This window comes from Physeter macrocephalus, chromosome 13 (genome assembly GCF_002837175.3).
Source record: "Physeter macrocephalus isolate SW-GA chromosome 13, ASM283717v5, whole genome shotgun sequence".
Taxonomy (NCBI): Eukaryota; Metazoa; Chordata; class Mammalia; order Artiodactyla; family Physeteridae; genus Physeter; species Physeter macrocephalus.
Window position 1 is genome coordinate 37,091,008 of NC_041226.1, and position 15,889 is coordinate 37,106,896.

Genomic DNA, 15,889 nt, shown 5'->3' on the forward strand with positions numbered 1-15,889 from the left:
AATGTCAGTATCCCAAAGCAATAGAAATAAAAGTAAAAATAAACAAATGGGAGATAATCAAACATATAAGCTTTTGCACAGCAAAGGAAACTGTAAACAAAAAGAAAATATTTACAAATGATGCAACCAACACGGGTTTAATTTTCAAAATATACAAACACTTCATACAACTCAATAACAAGAATAAAAAAAAAAACCCAAGCGAAAAATGGGCAGAAGAGCTAAATAGACATTTCTCCAAAGAAGACATACAGATGGCCAATAGACACATGAAAAGATGCTCATCATCACTAAATATTAGAGAAATGCAAATCAAAAGTACAGTGAGGTACCACCTCACATCAGTCAGAGTGGCCATCATTAAAAAGTCTACAAATAATAAATGTAGGAGAGGGTGTGGAGAAAACAAAACCCTCTTACACTGTTGGTAAGAATGTAAACTGATGCAACCATTATGGAAAACAGTATGGAGGTTCCTCAAAAAACTACAAATCATGTTTCCATTTGATGCAGCAATCCCACTCCTGGGCATATACCTAGACAAAATTATAATTCAAAAAGATACATGCACCCCTACGTTCATAGCAGCAGTATTCACAGTAGCCAAGACATGGAAACAACCTACATGTCCATTGACAGATGAATGGATAAAGAAGTTGTGATATATATATATAGATATATAGATATATATATATATAATGGACTATTACTCAGCCATAAATAAGAATGAAATAATGTCATTTACAGCAACATGGATGGGCCTAGAGATGATCATACTAAGTGAAGTAAGTCAGAAAGAGAAAGATGAATACCATATGGATTCTAAAGTATGATGCAATTGAACATATATACGAAACAGAAACAGACCCACAGACATAGAGAACAGACTCATAGTTGCCAAGGAGATGGGGATGTGGCGCAGGGAACGATTGGGAGTTTGGGGTTGGCAGATGCAAACTATTATATATAGGATGGATAAACAACAAGGTCTTACTGTATAGCATAGGGGACTATATTCAATGTCCTGTGATAAACAATAATGGAAAAGAATATGAAAAATAATATATATATGTATACCCGAGTCATTTTGCTGTACAGCAGAAATTTACACAACATAGTAAATCAAATATACTTCATTTAAATTTAGGAAAGAAATAAAAATAAAAATTTAGATCACATTGGGATAGAAAACCCTTGGCTACCAATTTGCAATGCAGACCCCCATCATCTGACAAACCTATATTTGATGTCATTAACATTAACATAACAGAAAATATTAATTACAATTTTAACATTTTTTCCCAATTTTCCAATAATGCTCTAGACCTATGTCCAAAAAATAAAGAAGACAAATGATTAAAGATTTGATTAAATACCTGGTAAAATATCTCAAAATATATCTAGGTAGCAATATTACTATTGAAGCAAATTCAGTATTTTATGTGACTGCTGGAATCGCATACATATATAGATTTGTCATTCTCTGCTGTGCATATTATAAATATGTTATTATAGACTTTGGATTAATCTAGAGACTTGAAAAGTGACAGAAGTTTCTCCAATAAATTTAGTCATAAAATAACTAAAACTTCACAACTGCTCACAATACACTGTTATAAAACTATGATCAAAATTTAGAGGATACTTCCTGTCTGGTTGAAATTGTTTGTAAAAAAGAGATTGCTGAAACCATAAATCTAAGCACTTATTCTGAAACTTGCATAAATTGTGCATTTAAAAATTACAGATTGGAGATTTTAAGATCCTGTGCAGTTTTAAAGCATAAAAACGTTTGAAAGTGTGATATGAAGCAATAAAATATCAGGACATCTTTCCTGATGTCCTGATATTATACTGATATTATATTGATATTATACTGAAATTATTCTCTGGGAGGAGAATAATTTAATATTATGATGATATTTCCCAAATTTCTAGTTAAACTATATGTACTAAAAAAGTGATATATTTTTTCAAATGCAATAATGCTTATCACTTGAATTTTTTCTTTGTCTCTGATTTTTTTTCAGGTCTATGATATTGTCTTCATTTTTACATCCTCTAGTTTTTTTGTTTTTCTTTTATTTTTTATTGGAGTATAGTTGTTTTTCAATGCTGTGTCATTTTCTGCTGTACAGCAAAGTGAATCAGTTATACATACTTGCACTCTTTTTTAGATTTCCTACATCCTCTAGTTTTAATGAGAGTAGAATAATAAAATTTTGATTTTAATAAGAATCACTTTTTCTTTATCTTACAGAAATGATTTAACTATTAAATTAATTGTAAAATATATGTCATATCTGGATAATATTTATTATGGCAAAAATGGTCCAATAAAGGGTTTAACTGAAAAAAGTTGGTTGATTTGTAATAATAGGCATTTAATGCTGACAGAAAAAAATACATCAACCTAGTATTTGCTGTTCAGTAATTTTATAAAGAGGTTAACCTAATATCAACATAGAAAACGTGTCAAAGAAATTAAACAAAAAAAGAATATACAGGCATCACAACAAGGGCCCTTCGATTGAAAATGTGACTATTCTAAATTCAACGTTGTACATATGGAAAACACACAGCAATTTCAATATAACTTTGAAAGCAAAATACACAAAAAGTAACAAAAATTTTAACATCTAATCATTGGAATGGAACAGAACTGTCTCTTTTTGCCTGTTACCCTTGAGAATTTTTTCTTCATTATATAACATTGTAGGCTGGTCATATCGAATAGCAATGGGAAATTTTAGAAATGCAAGGTGAAATGAATAGTTTGGACTACTAGAAAGCTTAAAAGAAGAATTGGACTCTACATATTTTGTCATATGGTTCCTGATCATTTCCAAATAAGTCCCCACACTTTGTTAAATACTCAGGAGGAGAAATAAAACATATATATTTAGTACATTTTATCAAATTACAAATAATGTCACTTGATAGCAATAATTTTACAATAAGTGTTAGGGAATTATCTTTAGCCTAAAACCATCTGAAATTATTATTATGCATAAATCTCAATTTTTTAACCTTAATTAATTTCTGAAATAAAATAATTTGGGGATAGATTTTCTTTTTCTGTATAAAAGAAGAAGAAAGAAAGAAAGAACCAGATGGACATTACTTTGTATTGCATTTAAAGTAAAAGAATACAGGGGAATGGCAAAGAGACAGTCTAAAATAGAACTCAGTTGAGATCTGATGTCCATTTTGGGGAAGATGAAGGCAAATAAGGATGATTTGGAGAAAGAGAAGTTAGGAAAATAGGAAAAAATAAAATAAAAAATATGTTTTCAAGCAATTTATCACTTTGAGCAACTGGAACATAATTCTACTGGAGTATGTTGGAAGAAGTTAGTTGTAGAATCTACACATAAGAGCTTTGGTTTCTGAACAATTAATCAGGTAAGACACGTGTATAACAACTTTTGCCAGACATTGGTTGAAGACGACTTCAAGGGGTTCTTAATTCCCTGACAATTCTGGCCAGCCAGGCATGCAGTTGAGTGAGCCTCACCAACAAAACTGAATGCTGATATATGGAATTTGACCAAATAAGTATGAAATAGTAAAGACCAATGGAGTAAGGATAGACCAGCAACAACATCTACTACAGTGATATAGAATCCAGAAATATAAAAAAAATTTTAAAAAGGAAAAGTACTACATATGCTATACTAGAAAATCAAAAGACTAGTACTATCTTTTAATTTTATTGGCTGAATATTTCACCCTCCCCTTGAACAAGACAGGATGAATCATTATAGAATACCACTGTATTCAAATGCAACACCTTTTAGTGGATTTATGTAGTAGATTATTTCTATTAATGAAGATGTTTTATTTCCAAAAATAAAATATACACAGAACAACTTACCTACCTTTTAATTTAAGATTATAAAAACTAACATGTATAATTGTCAACTAATTGGAAGGTGTCTCTGCTAGACATAAATCATTGAGCCAACACACACAATACATAAACACAGAATTTGTGGAAACTTGTAATAAAACACTTTTGCTGCGAAGTTATTTTAATAGAAAAAAAAATGGCAGAGTGAGGAAACTTGTGTGCTAGAGGTTGAGAAAATGTTAAAACAAAAAAAATTTTATAGCCACAAAAACCAAACAGACTTTTCTAAAAATTAAGATAAAGTTTTGACATTTTCATTGAAGAAAGGAGAATCAGTTGTATTTATCAGGAGAACTGAAGCTGTATTTTATTTTATTTTATTAACTTATTTTTAAACATTTTTAGTGGAGTATAATTGCTTTACAATGGGGTTTTACTTTCTGCTGTATAACAAAGTGAATCAGCTATACATATACATACATCCCCATATCTCCTCCTTCTTGCGTCTCCCTTCCACCCTCCCTATCCCACCCCTGTAGGTGGTCACAAAGCACCGAGCTGATCTCCCTGTGCTATGTGGCTGCTTCCCACTAGTTATCTATTTTACATTTGGTAGTGTATACATGTCCATGCCACTCTCTCACTTCGTCCCAGCTTACCCTTCCTCCTCCCTGTGTCCTCAAGCCCATTCTCTACTGCAGCTTTATTCCTGTCCTGCCCCTAGGTTCTTCATAACCATTTTTTTTTTAGATTCCATCTATATGTGTTAGCATACAGTATTTGGTTTTTTCTTTCTGACTAACTTCACTCTGTTTGACAGACTCCAGGTGTCTTGTCGATCAACACTTAGGTTGCTTTCATGTCCTGGCTATTGTAAATAGGGCTTCAATGAACATTGTGGTACATGACTCTTTTTGAATTATGGCTTTCTCAGGGTATATGCCCAGTAGTGGGATTGCTGGGTCATATGGTGTTCTATTTTTAGTTTTTTAAGGAGCCTCCATACTTTTCTCCATAGTGGCTGTATCAAATTACATTCCCACCTACAGTGCAAGAGGGTTCCTTTTGTCCACACCCTCTCCAGCATTTACTGTTTGTAGATTTTTTGATGATACCCATTCTGACCAGTGTGAGGTGATACCTCATTGTAGTTTTGATTTGCATTTCTCTAATAATTAGTGATGTTGTGCATCTTTTCATATGCCTCTTGGCCATCTGTATATCTCTTTGGAGAAATGTCTATTTAGGTCTTCAGCCCTTTTTTTTTTCTTTTTTTAACATGTTTATTGGAGTAGAGTTACTTTACAATGTTGTGTTAGTTTCTGCTATATAACAAAGTGAATCAGCTATATGTATACATATATCCCCATATACCCTCCCTCTTGTGTCTCACTCCCACTGTCCTTTATTGAAGGATAGGGAACACCACTTATTGAAGAGGCTGTCTTTTCTCCATTGTATATTCTTGCCTCCTTTATCAAAAATAAGGTGACCATAGGTGCATGGGTTTATCTCTGGGCTTTGTATCCTGCTCCATTGATCTATATTTTTGTTTTTGTGCCAGTACCATACTGTCTTGATTACTGTAGCTTTGTAGTATAGTCTGAAGTCAGGGAGCCTGATTCCTCCAGCTTGTTTTTCTTTTTCAAATTACTTTTTCTATTCGGGGTCTTTTATGGTTCCACCCAAATTTTGATTTTTTTTGTTTTAGTTCTGTGAAAAAATGCCATTAGTAGTTTGATAGGGATTGCATTGAATTTGTAGATTGTGAAGCTGTATTTTAGTAATACATCCTAATGTATATGATCACATAGGCTTTTACAAAGTGAATGCTGAAGAAAATACAGTGTTCTCAGTAAAAATTTTATTTGAATTATTGAAGTTGGGTGTATAAGCCCATTTATCATAAGAACTTCTGATAAAAATTCAGGGCATAATTAAATTGCAACTGAGTGAACAGACTAACTGGTAAGGGAAAAAAGTGTGCTGAAGTATCTATGGGAATTTATCCATTTATGTCTCTTTGCCATACATATATATGGCATAAATGGATAAATATCATAAATACTAAACTAAGGTAAACACAAAACCAGAAACAAATTAGATGCGAAAGCAAACCCAAAGTTTACAGTCGCTCCCAAATTTTTTAAATTTCATAGTAGCATTATTTACAGTAGCCATAATAAATAAGCAATCTAAGTGCCCATCAACAGATAAATGGATACAGAAGACTTGATATATATATATTCCATACAAAATGGAATATTGCTCAGTCATCAAAAATAATAAAATTATTCCTTTTGCAAAAACATGGATGAAATGAAAAGACAGAAAAACACACAGCAGATGAAGGAGCAAGGTAAAAACATTTTCATTTTATTGTAATATATCAAGTTTAACTGTCTGATGCCAATTAGCCATAATGAAAGGCTAACATTCAGCTAAATATGTTTGCATTTGACAGTTTAAATATACTTTGTCCCAGGATATATTCAATTCTGCTCTTACCTTAGCGTGACAGCAACTTGTTTCTTCAGAAGGAAGAAAATAGATATTTTCACTCTCTCAAAGTAGTCAAAGAAGGCATCTTTGCTCACATATTTAATGGTTGATTTCTATGAGCTTTGTTTATAGACAGAAAAGCAAGTTCAATATTTACTCTTCAACATGAGTTAGAAAAAGAATTTAAAATAAGCCATTAATATCATAATAACATGCATTTATTCAATAGTATTTCTTGCATAATATTACAATACTGATCATGTATTTCAGTGGAATTTTTCATTTTGTAAATCTCTGGGGAAGGCATGGCACCACTTGTAATTACAGAAGTCTCAGGAAGCTCAGTATTTCCTGTTAGCTAAGGTGTAGATTTTGATCAAGGCTCCACCTTTTAGAGTCCCACTGAATGTTTCACATGGGATCATTTCATGTAAGGGTAGAGGCAAATATTAGAACTCATTCATAACGGTTGTTGTGGCAGAACAGTGGAATTGTGTCTTAGTGTCAGGACCATCTAGTGGTGGTGGTGACCTCCGGTGGAAGGTGTAGCAGCATACTCTAAATACACTATTTCTCAGTTCTTACTTTGGGAGTAGCTTCTTCTACCTGGCTTGCTTTCCTGCCTTTTCACTCTAAAACTGTTTCAAGTTTCTGTTGCTTTCTGCAAAAAGAACTCAGGGAGAATGACTTCCTCTGTGACATCTTATACAAACACCTGTTAAATAAAATAGACTTGAAAGCTCTTATTCTTACAGGAACATATGTTACAGTTATTAATTAATATGAAGTTAAATCCTAGCACCCTTACATGTACAGATGGTGTATAGTTTAAAAGTAAGTGATAATTTATTTTTTTAAATTCTTTAAGATTTTTAACTGATTTCAATTAGAATTAGTCATGAACTTTAAACATATTTCTCTGGGATTGTGTAAATTACATTGTATTAACATAACCAATAATCTCACCTATATTATAAATGTATAAATATAGGATTGCCTACATGCAGGTCTGCTTTTCTTCTTTCTCCCTTCATTCAAACTTATACAGGACCTCAGCTGCGATTAGTGATGCATATAAATTAACCCTACTCTTGAGTATTTGAAGTGTAAAATGTTAAATAACATGAATTCACTTGCTACAAAAGTAATGAGAGATAGAATGAGAGGAGGCCATAACTGTGTCTCTTTCCATGGAATCTGCAAGCCTGAGATTAGGCGATTTGCTTAGAATCTTGTTGTGGAGGGATGTGTTTATCTACGGGTTGGGGTAGCAAGAAAATAAGATTTTCTCTCTAAGCCTATGAAAAGGTTTTGTACAATACCTTAGCTGTTTTGTGAAAGACTACTTCCTCCATTTTCCAGAGACAATCAAATTCACTATTATATACTTCCGGTAGGCAAGGGTTTAATTATGAAAAGGAAGATTTTGAAACAAACAAGCAAACTTACACCTCTCTAATATGACTGGATTGTAATTGCTATTCCCTTTAAAGAATATAATTTTTGTTAAGCTTTTCATTTTTCTTTTTTTTTTTTGAGAGAGAGATACTCTTTCTAAGTATGATTATTTCAACTAGAAGAATCACAATTATTTGCCCTTAAAGTGCAATTTGAGAATGATATGGTCTTGGAAAGTGGCTATGCTCTTTGAATATAGTAGCTTATTATATTCTCATAATACATACACAAATTATTTTTCCTATTTCTCTTCTTTGTCCTCTCCAATATTCAGGTATGATAACATACAAGTGAAAATCTACTTACACCTGATTAGTGGTTCAAGGAATAGCAGCAAACTCAACCTCTCCCTATTTCTCAAAATTATTAGATGACTTTGATTTCCCTCATAAACTATGGAAATACTATTTGGATATTTTATTTTTGACAACTCAGTAATGTATGTACTGACAATGTACATTGATTCTTGAAGAAGAACTTTCAAACATATTCAAAATTTTTATTGTTTATATTTAAAATCTACATAAATGTCATTTAAATTTTATTATCTTTATGCCAATGTGGTTGCAATAATAGGAAAGAGGCTTAAATCTTAGTGCCTTAGATTATGAAAATAAAAAATTTATTCATTATAAACAAATGTATCCATGTTCCTCTGATGATCTTAAAAAGAATATATTGTACTATTGTTGATTTTAAGTGCAATTAAACTACTGAACAAAAACAATTTTAATAAATTATCTTACACTTTGTCTTCTATTAATATTTGATGTGCCAGGGGATCTGGAATATATTTAAAGGGAATTTGGTTTTGGTTTCCTATTCAAACCATGAGAATTTTGGTCACTGACATCACTCTTTAAATATTTTCATTTGTATCAATAGATAAAAGTAAGAGAAATGAAATAAATAAGTATATACTCATCAAATTTTATATTTTAGAATCTCCAATAACACTTGAATTGTTTGAAACATTTCTCCAAACCTAGAATGGAAATTTAGTAGGATATCTGCCCCTATTGCAATGACATTTGATAAATGGCTTATGTCCACAGAAGGACAAATTAAAAGGCATGTTTGTACCGATATGGAAAAAGTCTCCCTGACCATTAATGATAGGATTGCATGATAGGGCAATCTAATATCGTACTCATATTAATGAGATAACATTTTCCATATTTTTGTAACTATGTATGAGAGTCATTTAGGCCTTTCCATAATGAGATAGATAATCTGGGAGTTGTGGCAGTTATTGTTTGGTTACCATATGACCTGAGATACTGGCAAAAGAAGAAGGCAATAGATATGCAGAAATAAGCAAGAGAGGAGTGTGTGTCTCCATGTCTATGTGTGATAGAGAGAGTAAAAGGAGAGGGGGAGGGATAAGGAAACAGAGAGAGAGAGAGAGAGAGAGAAAACTCCCCAGTTTTCTGATCCCTGTCAGGTATTGATTCTTTCCCTTCTGTGAATTTTTGGCCAGGCTGCCTTTCTGCTAATGGTTCCCATTATAAATAATTGTGCTCAAACCTAAATGTGTTTTCACACATAGTAGTTATAAAGTGGTAGTCCAAATCATTGCAGGAAGAAGAGAATGATAAGATTAGCTAATATTTGTGTAATCCTTAAACTGTTAGCATACTTCTTTTACACACAAAAATTAATTTTATCTTTCTAATGACCATATGTGACTGGTAAATATAAATTATTTTCTCCACTTTACAGATTTTCATTTCAAGAAAACTCTTACAATGGTGAGAACAAACCAATGATCCCAGTCACTAACATTTAACGTACACTTTCAGTTTGAAAATAGAGTGTCTGTTAATGTTAGGGTCAGATAAATTGGGGAGGGGATATAAAAGCATGAATGCAACTAGAAATATTTAACCTTTTTTAGTGTTAGAGCAACCATTTTAAGGAGCATACGTCAAAGTGCAAATAATAGCTACAGAGTACTCTCATTTGAGCTACTTCTCAACTACAAATAGGCACTGATTTTTAGTAAGAGTTTAGTATAAGCAGGATGAAAGACTAAGAAAAGTGCAAAGTCTTAACTTTGTTTATTTAACATAACTGAATTGTTTTTAGTACATCAAATAACTAGGCACTCCAATATTTCATATACTTCAGTTATAACACTAACAAGAAATTGAAAGTTATATTTTTACTGATTTCTACCTCTAATAATAGTTTTACATGATGTGGTTATAATTATAGTTCAAGTAAAATTGTACATACCTTTATTAGTTACTTCATTTTGTCTGGTTTTCTGGTAAGCCAGAATCACTGAAAAATAATAAAATGGAAAAATTTGAACCTAAACACCACTCAGATAAAATTATTATTAACAATTTTGTTTTTGCCTCTGCTTTTGATTTTTTTGCTATATGAAATATTGCTGGTTTTGAAATCAATTTGTAATAATTTATTTTGAATTAGTTATGCCAAGACCTTCACAGGTCTTCCTAGGTTAATGATTTTTTAAAAAGAAAATATTGAAAAGATATATTTTAATTTAAAGAATGGTTCAGTTTCTCCTATGTGAATCAAAAGACGGAAAATAGCATTACTCAAGCTCTTTCATTATAAAGACAAATTTTTTAAAATAAAATAAAAACTATTCTCTGAATTGATTAAGAAATATGTGTTTAGTAAATCTTATCTGAAGTATAAATAGCTGTAGAAATAATCCAAATTATTTACTACATGTGTAATTGAACATTACTTGCTAAATTTTTAGCAATTAAAAAATACCATTCAAATCTGAGATATAGACAAGGATCAAGAGACACTTCATAGCAAGGGAAGGGAGGCAACAAAAGCAAATGTAGAAGCAAGGTCAAGTTTGGTCTGCATTTCAAGAATTCACTTTAATATTATTCATTTTGATTCTTGATTTTATCTTTTAACTGAATGAAGTAAGATAAGCAAAAAAATGTATTACACAACTATCCTTTCTTAAGATATAAATATTTATTAATTTCTTTACCTGTTGGAGTTTGATTGCATGCAATTTTTAAAGATTTGTTTATCTGTGAGTGATATATTTGTGAGTTCCTGAAGAGATAATTATATCATTTATGTTCATCACAAATAAATGAGAGCTTGGCTGAATACAAAACTCTCAGGTCAAAAAAAGTTTGGCCTAAATTCTGTAGTGATTGCTTCATTCTTCTGAAACTTTGTGATGCCAAACAGCAACTATCCAGTTTGAAGAAAACAATTTTGTGTTTTGTCCAGATACTTGTCATCCTTGAATTTGGAAAAATGATAGGGTTTTTCTAGATGATTATTTTGTTTTCAAAAGACAGGATCAGAATTTTAATGTACATATTCAATATATCTTTCAACTTGATAATTTTGGGGCTATATAGATTTTATGATAATTTTTCCAAGACTTTATGTTCTTCTTGGAAACTCTTCTATTCCCTACCCTTCATGTCTGTTATCCATTATCTCACTGTTTTCATCCTATTACATTTCCCTTTGCATACCATAAAGATTTCTCATGATGTTTTCCATTTAATTAATTTTCTAGTAGTGTGAATCCTGCACTTTCCTACCCTGTTTTAATTCTACTATTACACTTTAAGTATAGTCTGCTGTTGTTCCTTATTGTACCAGTCTTTGATAAACACTTTTTATTTCTATTTATTGCCATTTGACCCAAGTTTCCTTTCTCCTTAAGACTTTTTCTTTCAGATTGAAGCAGATTGTGTTTTCTCTCAGTGTATTCAGTATATAAACATAGTTCTCTTCAGTTGCTGCTAGCAAAACATTTTCCAATATGTGTCATTTCTTTCATTTTGAGGGAAGAAAAGGTGGTTCTTACATCTAGTTTCCAAAGGCCTTAAAGTACTTCTGACAACAGCATTCAAGACCATAGTCAGTAGAATAGGTAACACAAGCTGCAGTATCCTAAGCTCAGTACCAATGGTATCATCAGCAAGTTGCTTGTATAATGCCCAGAGGTGCCAGTAGTGTCTAATTGAACCAGCTCTGTCATGTGAATTTGCTTTTATAACAGGTGGTATGATTCCAAATCTAATTCTCTGCCAAAAATCTTGTAAGTTACATATAATTTTACTAAAAAAATATGTTTTGTCTTGAAATTGTTCAGTGTCAGTTATGTTATTTGCATGTGAAGCCTGATACAAAAAGTCAGAAATATTCACACACTGTCTTCTTTTTCTTTATTTTCTCATATATTTTTATTACATACTTTGCCTTATATGTTCATACATAATTTTATAATTTATAATAAACATTAACATTCTAAGGGTTTGTTTGAGTTATTCTACCATTCTTCCCATTTCCCCATATGTTCAGATATACTCATCATTACACTTTTACCTTTTCAGAGAAACTTTTAATTATGAATGCTTTTGTGTAATCTCCTCAAAAATTATGAAGTTTATTCTGTTCAGGAAGGTAGATATTTGTTAAAAAAAAAAAAAAACAAAAACAAAACTAGGAAAGTATAGGACTAGGTTCGTTCTCCACAGTAACATCACCAAATAGAATTTCTATTTATAGAGACCATCTAGGGTCCAAATAATCCATATTAATTAATCTCTAGTGTAATTTCTATAAACTGCAAGAGCTGACTTGAACTTTTTTGTCCATTATAGTTCTTTTGACTTCTGACTCCCTCCTTTGCTTTTTTCTCCTTGTCAGTTCATGTCTTTTTTTATTCCAGGTCCTGGCATCTCTGCCCACATTCCTCATATTTTACATTATGGTTTTACTCTCAACTTATTTCATTGGTTATTCTTCCCAAATACTATTCTTAACTAGCATTTCAGCCATTTCAAACATGCTCTACTAATCACCTGTACTTGACTGTTCTGAATCAGCCAAACTACTCTCCACTATTTTTCAATTATTTCTAATACTTGACTTTATTGTTTGTTCAGACTCCCCTACAATATATTCCCATTCTTCTAATTAAGGATATTATTACTTTTATTCAAAATTAATGTAATATTACATAGCTAGACAAATGCTCTTAATAAGCACTAAGTATACAGTTTCTTTAATAGCCATGTGGGAAATTTATTCAGACTTTTTGTTTATAACTATAAATAAATAAAATGTACAATATAGCTGGCTCTAAGGAGATGGAATTTAATCAAACTCATTATCCTATTAACATTGGTAATGTCCGAGGATGTTGTGTGAACCTCATCAAATTCTCAGAGCTCTTGTGGTTTTCATGGGTCTGAGGTGATAATCAAGTTAATAAAAATCATTCAATCATTATAGCAAAAATGCCTTTATTTTATTTAAAATTTTAACAATAAAAACATAATAACACATTTCATAATTAAGTTAAATAAATGCAAGGAATATATTTTTTTAATATAATAAATTATATCATTGATTGTCCTGCTTTTGTCCTTACCTCTCTAAACTCTATTTTCAACACATTAACACTTCAACCAGACTGATCCTTTCTAAATGAAGGTAAATTTCATTGCTCATCTGCTCAAGCCTCTTTAGTACACTTCCAACTCTCTTGGATTAACAGTCTAAATCTCAGTAGTCTATGAAGTCTTACATGATCATTTTCCCCACTCTCACTCACTCAGCATCAGTCATGCTATTTTTATTACTAGTCCTTTAACATGACATAGTACTACCTCAAGGTCTTGTACTTGCTGTTCACTATTTTCTTTTTCTTAATGCTGTTCCTCCAGATAACCCCATGACTCCCATCTTGAATCCCTTTAGTTTTTGTTCAAGTTTGTAATGCTTCATGTAAGTTTATGGTACTTGGGTTAAAAGACACAATCATTGGGATTTCCTTTAGAAGAGATTTGTTTTCTATTTTTCCACAGACAAAATCATCACAACACCCTTCCATCCCAGGCTATTGATTTGACTTCATATTTTGCCTAGAATTGGGACTGGGGTATTTGAGATACTGAATACATTCTGAGTAAAGATGACAAATCGCCTACATATATATATCCATTATCTCAAAATAAAGATAAAGTGAATAATACACATAATTTTTTTAATTAAAATAAAAATTGCTGGGGACATAGTGTTATATAAAAGAGAGAAAAGCTGCTACAAAAGTTGTTCACCAGGAATGATATGAACAATAAAGAAGTAGGTTTCCTCATGGAATCCCTGAGAGATCCGGGTGAAGAATGCCATTTTTGAAGGGAAAGAGTGAGCCTACAGCAGAGAGAGCAACTGATCTTCAGTATTGAGAACTTGTCCCATCCCTGCATCCAGAGTGCAAGCAGTCAGACTTCTATACCTGTAGATAGGATAAGAAGTTTTATTGGATAATTTAAATAGTCCTGAAGAAAATAATTCAAAGCTTTAGCATTTTGGATTTAATTAACCTAAAGCAAAGCTTGCTGGTTGATAAGAACCACTAACTTACTAAGTACCTAATTGTTTTGTAGTATTGTTTTATTCTTTTTTTTTTTTTTTTTTTTGTGGTACGCGGGCCTCTCACTCTTGGGGCCTCTCCCCTTGCGGAGCAACAGGCTCCGGACGCGCAGGCTCAGTGGCCATGGTTCACGGGCCCAGCCACTCCGCGGCATGTGGGATCTTCCCGGACCGGGACACGAACACGTGTCCCCTGAATCGGCAGGCGGACTCTCAACCACTGCGCCACAAGGGAAGCCCTGTTTTATTCTTATATATATAAACTTATGGCCACCAGACACTTGAGGAAAATTTACAAGACAAAATAATGAATAATAAATGTAAAAAAAAATTACTCTGAAGGAAGACGAGATAGCCCTGGAGGAAACAAAAGAAAATTTAAGCAAACACTTCTCTAATGAGTATGTTCAAAGAATTTTAAAGAATCAATGCTTCTAAAATAAAGAATAAGTATGTATGTCCTTTCACATATCTAACCTGAATCATGTCATAAGAGTAATATGAGCAATATAGCATTAAAATAATTTTGACTAGAGAACCACCTAGGGAAAGATAGGGAATAGAGTTGAATAAATGAAGTGGAGCTAACTACTGGAGAATGTTTAAATAGCCCACTATTTTGGGCTAAAAAGTCAATTAATTAAACTGTAAGTTATGGGGCAAGAGGGAGACAAATTTAGGTAAAATGATCAAAGCAGCCTATTTATACACTTATAAGATGACTTTTTCTTAAATGCTCTACTGGAATTCCCCTTCCTTAAATGCATCTCCACGTTCTGAGTGTGAAACTCATAGGTGCAAATGCCAACTACTACTACAGAAATAGCTACTTTCAATGAAATGGAGTTATGTGTAGCAAAAATGACATTTTCTTATTGAGACTTTTTTTCAATGTTTTGAAATAGAATGTTCAAAATATTCTTACTACTGTGGCTGGTTTATTCTTAAAACAGTTTCTTTCTACTTATAAATGCTAATGTAATTTGACTATGAAAATTGTAAATTTTAATTGTTAGGATCTCCCTTATATAAACCAATTCTCTCTAGATACATATGATAAGGATAAAAAAAAATTCACTTAACCAACAATGACAGCAGAGTAGGTATGGGGAAAAATCTGAAAGAAATACTCCTGGAAAAAAAGTAACTGTATATATTTATGTAATATTAATGAAAACTCTAAAAAAAGAAGTCAAAACATCCCTCAGAAAATAGAAGAAAAGAAAAGGAGAAAAAATAAGAGATATAGAGTAGATTTTCAGGAAATTCAACATCTGATTTATATAATTTTCCATAACCTACAGAGAAAACAGAGCAAAAAAAATCTGCCAAAGAATAGTGGAAATAGTTGAGAAAAATTATACTATTCAGATTAGGGTACCAATACATTAAATAAACACACATACCATGGCATATTTTCATGAGATTTTAATATATCTGGAAAAATACTAAAAACTAAAAGCTGCTAATGTGGTAAACAAAATGAAGCAAAACAAAACACACAGATTATCTACCAATATGGTGGCCACCTTTTCAAGAACTACATTAGTTACTGGAAGACAACTGAGCAATGCTTCAAGTTCCTATGATAAACTACTTTTTAAACTCAGAAATGTAAAATTCACCAAGCTACCAATTGAGAAAGATGGTATTAAAAAAAGGTCAGAA